Source organism: Cryptomeria japonica, chromosome 1, assembly GCF_030272615.1.
Source record: "Cryptomeria japonica chromosome 1, Sugi_1.0, whole genome shotgun sequence".
Taxonomy (NCBI): domain Eukaryota; kingdom Viridiplantae; phylum Streptophyta; class Pinopsida; order Cupressales; family Cupressaceae; genus Cryptomeria; species Cryptomeria japonica.
In genome coordinates, this window is record NC_081405.1 from 154991157 (window position 1) to 154999630 (window position 8474).

General features: G+C 34.9%; 1 pseudogene; it reads left to right on the forward strand.

The window, feature by feature from the left end:
• Nucleotides 1–1928: 1928 nt before the first annotated feature.
• LOC131051809 (uncharacterized) lies at nt 1929–3809 on the forward strand (annotated as a pseudogene).
• The last annotated feature ends 4665 nt before the right edge of the window (nt 3810–8474 follow it).

Here is an 8474-nt window from a genome sequence, read left to right on the forward strand (position 1 = left end):
GTCAAGTAGGGAATTTGCAAGTACAACACCTAACAAAATTCCTCTATCTGTTATGCTTTGATGGATGTCCATACCTTGTTCCAAAGCTCCCATTTTTACACAGGCAGGGAGGATGCTGGCAAAGGTTGTGGAATTTGGCTTTATGCCTGCCAATTTCATTTGCTTGAAAGTGTCTAAAGCCATTTTGACAAATCCATTTTGTGCATATCCAGCGATCATTGCAGTCCATGAGACAACATTTCTTTCAGGCATTCTATCAAACACTTCATGTGCCTTGTCTATGCTTCCACATTTTGCATACATGTCTACCAAGGCAGTTGCAACTACAACATCTGACAAAATTCCTCTATCCTTTATGCTTCGATGAATGTCCATACCCTGTTCCAAATCTCCCATTTTGGCACAGGCAGGGAGGATAGTAGCAATGGTCATGGAATTTGGCTTTACACCTGCCAATTGCATTTGCTTGAAAGTTTCTAAAGCCTTCTCAACAAATCCATTTTGTGCATATCCGACAATCATTGCAGTCCAGGAAACCACATTTCTTTGAGGCAATCCATCAAATAGTTCCCGTGCCTTTTCTATGCTTCCACATTTTGCATACATGTCTAACAGAGCAATTGCAACTACATCTAACAAAATTCCTCTATCTTTTATGCTTTGATGGATGTCCATACCCTATTCCAAAGCTCCCTTTTTGGCACAGGCTGGGAGTATGCTGGCAAACGTAACTAAAGAAATGCAATGATCAGCTCCAAAGACATCAAACCACTACTAACAAAACCGAGAGTCTAAAATATGATAGGGAATAGTGTGAGCTGTTATTAATGTTATTAATAAATTTTTAATATGTGAAAGAGATAAATGGTTGGCCACAAGTACATGAGTTACTAAATGCACACAAATAAGTGAATTTGATATTCAAAACTATCTACAATGAATTCAATTCTTGTACAGAGGAAATTTATGTTTGCAATAAGCATCTTTCTTTGTTTTTCTTAATCTTTATTCATAGTTATGTGCATATTTCACATTCTATAATTAGGATATCAATTTCTATGGCTGAACACTAGCATGATGTTTGTGTTGTGGTATAGATGCGTGGAAACATAATTATGGGATTGTTATATTATAGAGATCATAAATCTAGATAGCGCATATTAGTTATATTATATAGATCATAAACATAATAGAGATACCGATGGAGACTTAATTGGATGTAGCATGTCACACCAAAATTGTTAGAGTATGCTAAGCTCGTACATAATGTTTCCTAAAGCCACATTAGTATTTTACCCAGATCATTATCTACCAAAACTAACTATAGTAATCCTTTTGAGGATTCATTTCATGGTGCTAGATCTTCATTTAGTTCCACTTCTTGTTGGAGAAAAGAACAGTTATTTCTTGAGGTAGATGAATATCCCATCAACAAAGGACAAGACCCTTTCTAGAATATAACAAATTCTACTCCAACAAAAGATCATGAGGGTTTCACTAGAGATATTGAATAAGAGATAGACTTCTACTGCTGCATTAAAAGCATTGACATATTCTTCATTTATTGATGTAAACTCTTTGTGACGCCACCACAACCAACAAAGGTGTAAAAAGTTGTTTGCAATGCATGAATTTTTAGGATTGTCCTTTGAGAAAACATAATTAAAGTATGGAAGCAGGATCTACCAACTCCTGAGGGAATCTTGATGAAAAATAACTGTAAAATATTTGGGTGAGCTTATATGCAAAAACTCATGCTTCTTGATGGGTTTACGTACATAAATAAGCACGAATTAAGTGGTAAAGGGGCTTCTAGAAACAAGAGGGACAAAGAGGTAGTGGAAGTGAAAACTTCTGGTGTTGTGTCTACTCCATCTCAGAATAGGAATGGTGAAAGTGTTGTAAGAGGAGCTGAGAAGGGTGTTGGAAGAAGTGGGGGTGTTTACATTCCCCCATTTAAGCTAGCTCAAATGATGAAAGATGTGGAGGACAAGAGTAGTGTGGAATACCAACGAATGACATGGGATGCCCTTTGGAAGAGTATCAATGGGTTAGTAAACAAGGTAAATGCATCTAACATCAAGAACATCATTCTAGAGTTGTTTGCAGAGAATCTCATCTGTGGGAGGGGTCTATTTTGTAGGTCTTGTATGAAATCCCAAATGGCATCCCGTGGATTTATAGATGTTTTTGTTGCGTTGGTTGCTGTGGTAAATACAAAATTTCCTGAAGTTGGCAATCTGCTTTCGCGAAGAATTATTTTGCAGCTTAAGAGGGCATACAAATGCAATGACAAGCACATGTTGATAGCAGCAACCAAATTCATAGCTCATTTAGTGAATCAACAAGTTGCACATGAGATCATTGCCTTGGAACTTCTCACCCTTTTACTAGAGAACCCCACATATGACAGTGTAGAGGTTGTTGTTGGGTTCGTGAAAGAATGTGGTTCTTTGTTGCAAGACCTTTCACCCAAAGGTCTCTATGGGATTTTTGAAAGATTTAGAGGTATTCTCCATGAGGAGGAAATTGACAAATGAGTACAATTTTTAATTGAAGGCCTTTTTGCAATTCGCAAATCTAAGTTTGAGGGTCATCCAGTTGTGCATCCAGAATTGGACCTTGTAGAGCAAGAAGATCAGTTAACACATGAAGTTTTCCTAGAAGATGAACTTGATCAAGAAGCTGGTTTGGATGTTTTCAAGCCAGATCCTGATTTCTTAGAGCATGAGGCAACCTATGAAAAACTAAAGAAAGATATCCTTGGAGATGCTTCTTCAGATGAAGCAGAAGGGGAGAATGATTCAGGTGATGATGATGATGATGAAGTGGAAGGTGAGGAAGCATTGAGAATACATGATGAGATAGAGACAAACTTGGTCAATTTAAGACATACAATTTATTTGACAATCATGTCAAGTGTTGATTTTGAGGAAGCTAGTCATAAGCTACTAAAGATCAAGCTTGAACCTGGTCAAGAGATGGAATTATGCATCATGTTGTTAGAATGCTGCAGTCAAGAGAGAACATACCTTCATTATTATAGTCTTCTTGGGAAAAGATTCTATATGATCAATACAATTTATTAGGAATTTTTTGATAAGTGTTTTGCACAACAGTATTCTATGATACACAGACTCGAAACAAATAAACTACGTAATGTTGCAAAGTTTTTTGCCCACTTACTTGGCACAGATTCTCTTCCATGGTATTGTCTTTCTTATATATGTTTGACAGAGGAAGATATTACTTCCTCTTCCTGTATTTTTATAAAGATTCTCTTCCAGGAGCTGGCAGAGCAGCTTGGTATATTGTTGCTTAATGAAAGGTTGAACGATCCAACAATGCATAAGTCTTTTGATTCAATTTTTCCAAAGGACAATCCCAAAAATTCATGGTTTGCTATCAATTTCTTTACTTCTATTGGTCTTGGTGGTATCACTGAGAGTTTACGTGAGTATTTGAAGAATATGCCAAGGCTTATAATGAAGCAGCAAAAGTCTATTCCCGAGTCAGATGATTCTACCTCTAATGATGATTCTTCTAATTCATCAGGTTTGTCAGATTTTGATACATCAGACTCAGATTCTGAGAGTGAAACTGACAGTGAGAGCAGTAAGGAGTCACCAAGAAAGAAAAATAATTCAAAGCATGACACTGAGTATGAAAAAACAAAAAGAAAGAAAAGGGCGAGGGCATCTGGCTTAGAGGATGAAAGTGACACTGAAAAAATTAGAAGGAAAAAGAAAAGGAATTTCACTTTAGAAGGCCTAAGAGAAAGAACATTCATTGAAGGCCTAATAAAATGATGCAAAGAGGCTAGGGTAGTCATATAGAAGACCTAAGAGAAAGAACATTCATTGACATTTCTTGATAATTTCAAAGGGGAAAATAATAGTGATGGAGGATTGATATGTGACAATCATTGAAACTCATATCAATAACGATCAAAGCACATAGCAATGATGCCTAAGGACAATAAATAGTAAATAGCTTTGTCCACAATAGCCAAAAGAAAGCATACAAGGCAAAACATGATTCCAGCCTTCCAAAACAGAGAACAATGTTCTTTTCACAGTTGTAGCAGTAGTTAACTTGGCAATCATTATCAATAAATACAGTCTCTGTACAATCTCAATGCATGGAAAATAAACTATCATACAATTGCAACATCAAGATCTAAGATAGTGGACAACATGAAGGGTAAAACAAGGCATGTATATTCACTCATATGATTGTTATAGTGTTATTATAATAAGGTGTTCATAGTATTATCAAAAAAGAAATTACAGGTCCAAAATTAGATACCAATCTTAAGACACCCCTGTCTAATAAGGGAGTAAAACAATAGCCGAAATGAATCAATAAGAGGCCACAAAATAATAAGGTATAAATAAAAGAGCTTATTTATATGGAGAAAAGAAGCATTAGAGAAGAGTTTTGCATCAACCAAGGGTAGAGATAAAGGAAAATAAACTTTTCTATACAATCCAAGGTCACCATTTCAGTGCTATAAAGATAGAATAGTGCTTATGGATAGTTGACAACAATCATGAAGAATGAGAAGAAAAGATGTAAAAAAGTTTGTCCTAAATCACGTTGAAGAGAACACAAAGATGCAGTCTATGTAGGGCATTGAATAATAAATGTCAAGAATGTTGTTATTTTAACATATAAAGACACTAAGACATACAGTTCTTAGGTCTGCAAAGATCTCATCATTAATATACAATTTTTTGATGCCACATTCAAAAATAATAAAGTTCCAAACACATAGATGTCATCCAAACATAGAGATCATGACATATAGAAGTCATCATAACAAGACATCATGAGTAGCTACAACCATAGGACTCATAATGCAATGAACATTTTTAATCCCAAAGCTTCTTTACAGTCATAAGATCATAAAGACAATTAAATGCATAAGAAAGGGTAGTATATTAGTGAAAGTCACAATGAAAAGGGACATAAGGGTAGCCAATAACATGAAGTGGATGCTTCCAAACAATGATCAGTACAGCCTACCCTAGAACTACAATCATAGCACATGAACAATGCCACATTTTCAACAAGTGTAGAGATGAAAAAATATTTGTGTGCCTTAAGAGTAGTGAAATATTCATGTGCCTTAAGAGTAGCGAGTCATCACAAGTTATGCATAGAGGATCAATGCTAAGTATAGCCATGGAGTGGTCACTGAAGACCTTATTCATGACAATGTCAATGAGTTTCTTGAGAGACTGAAGAAGAATTGAAGGATATCTCAAGAAACAATCTTTTGACTATTAAAAGGGATAAAATTATGGTAGTAGTCATTGTCAAAGATGTCAAAGCAAGTATCATAGTGCATCAAACTATAATGACAATGAGACAAAGAATCACAAACAAAGACTAAAATTTTCAGTCAGAGTGATAACAGATAGAGCAAGCAACCCATAGTTGTTTCAATAGTTTGAAGAGAATTCCTTGAGAGAGAACAATGCAAGCTCAAGTTGAAGAAGGATACAAGAATCAAGGCACATAACATAAGCTAGGTAAATAGTGATTCTAATCCTTTGATAGTAAGAGAAACCAAAAGGAATGTTGTGACAAAGATGTGTGATAAGAATGGGGTCTTCATAAGATTTAATAGTCATGACCAACATTGTAAAAATTCATCAAAGTAGCCTTAGTATACTTCAAGGATAGTCAAAGAAGCCTATGATAGTATTGAAGGGACAGTGACCACATGTGCATCTAGTAGATAATAGCCTTTTAAAGGTCATAGAAATCATGTCATGGATCCATGAAAGATGAAGATAGCTTTGTGATAAAGAGTCTCAGTCATACCCAAGTTCAAAATAAAGTTTGCAGCCTCTATAAAAAAACATACATCACTGTGAACTTTTCCATAAGATATCTCTATGAATGGTCAAAAGACAATGCTCACAATATCATGACACTATCACAAATTTTGCAATCATGAGAACATATATAAAGATCAAAATATTGTTGCCCATATTAGTTAAATAATAGTCTATTTGACTATCATGGGTTGAATAGAAATATAGGTCTAAAAGGGCTTCAAGGAGGAATCATCCATAGTAATTATGCAAGATGATCATGAAGGTAATTTTTAAAATACGAGGAAGAGTGGTCCTTTCATCTTAAGACCAGTCCCTTGTTCTTTAAGATTAATCCTTCAATGCTATCACCAAAAGAGCTTAAAAGGACATTGTCACAGAGAAGAATAGTGTGTTGGATATTGCTACTGCTAGGATATGTTGTTGTCATTGATATCAACATATTCCTATGTTTTGGTGTTGCACAAAGTTGTTTGGTGTATTTGTGATTGCATTGAGTTGATCTAGTTGGTTTATCTATTTAGGATGGTTGGTTTATTTATCTATTTATCATGTGATGTAATTTTATAATTGAGGCTTGAGGGTTTGGTCACCCTTGTAGTCGAGGTTGATGATTTTTATATATAGGTGGTATAGTCATGTAATTTGAGTGTTGAAGTTGTGTCTGTATTATTAGAGAATGGTGTATGTGTACATAAGTGAGTTTATCCTCCAGTCTGGTGTATTGAGAAGAGATTGTGGTAGGATAGAAAAATGTGTTTAACTAGAACTGTCATCGAGCGTTAGCATATGGTATATTTCTAGTTCATGTAATCCGAGCATTATTGTAAGGTAGTTAACCTTCCTTGAGGGTTGGAACCTTCCCCAATTAGACATCAGTCAACTTAATATCTTATACAAGGATTGCATACCACAGAGCCATTAGATATGTTTTGAGATGAAAAAGAAGAGTTAGATGGTTTTGGTTCAATGATGATAATTTCTATTTTCAAGTAATTTGATTCGGTATATTATACTGAAACATGATTTCATAACTAACATTTCAACTTCTATATAACTAGTTCTATAGCCCAATTTTGTTGCCTGTGAAGAAATACCATGTCAAACAATATCAATGAACAACAAAATAAGGAGACAATTGCTAGATTGTGGTCTAACTTGAAAAGAAAAGGTGATGGAAAATGTTATTGTTCATGCAAAATTTGTAAGGGGTTAAAGACTAGAAGACTTCTAATCAAAACAACGAAGAAACATTGTAGGCTGCATGGTCACATTGAAGGTGGACATGATTATCATCCATTGGTAAGTTTTTCATTATATCTTTTTAACAATTTATATACATAATAAATCACGTGATGATGAGATCATGATCACAGTTTATTTTTGTTTATCAATTTTATATAGGTCGAGCACCCCATAGCACATGGTATGGATCAACACAGCCCCAAGAATATGGTTTTCAAAGTGGATGAACATGGAGGTGTGAATATCGAAGCTGAAGATAATGATCCCATGGAAGATGACGATCATGAGCTAGAAAACACAATTGAAGATGATGGTACAAATACATTGATCCATGACTCATTTAGTACTCGTGCATCTGATCATGATGATGAAGATGACATTGATGTTGTTCATGATGTCCCTCTACTTGAGAAGGTATCTGAGGCCCTTTACAAAGGCTTGTAGGCAACTCTTCTCTCCGCTGTATTGTTGTTGGTGAGCTTGAAGGTTATGAATGGTTTATCCACCATAACAATTTCACATATGTTAAGGTATGTCATATATGTCATAATAAACTATGAATCATGTTGTACCATTAATATTCTTTATATTAACAAATTATATTTTTTTGTTGTAGATTGATAGGTGAGATTTTGTTACCACCATCAAATATTCTACCTCGCTCATATCGAGAATTATTTGCCATTATGAACGATATTGGAATGGAGTATCAAGCAATAGATGCTTCTCCCATTGATCATATTATATATCACAAACAACATGAATTTCAAACTGAATGCCTTGAATGTCATATCATTAGATATCGAACAGATCAAATAACAAAAAGGGTTCCTTGCAAGGTTCTTCGCTATATTCCCATTAGTCCACGTATGCAACGATTATTCAAGTGCACTAGCTTGGCACAATTTATGGATTACCATGCATGCAATAGAAGGCAAGATGATATTATTTGAATGCCTGCAGATGGTTCAACATTTATGGAGATAGAGGAAAAGTGGCCACACTTTAAAGAAGAACCTTGTAATCTCAGGCTTTCATTGGCAGTGGATGGTGTCAATCCATTTGGAGAGATGAGATCTATTTACTCAGTGTAGCCTATTTTTGTTATCAACAATAACATTCCTCCATGGATGTCAATAAAGTGGGAGCACATAATGTTGGCAATGATTGTTCTGGGTATTTTATCATTTAAATATAGTCGTCTAAATTTAATTATAAATATTGCAGTAAAATGGTCATAATAATTATGTAATGTTTTTGTTCATTTGATTAGGTAAGAACCAAGTTAAAGATATGAATGTATATATGGAGCCTCTTATCGATGAGTTGCTGGAGTTATGGAATGGTGTCACTATGTATGACGTCTCTAGACCAGTAGGACAA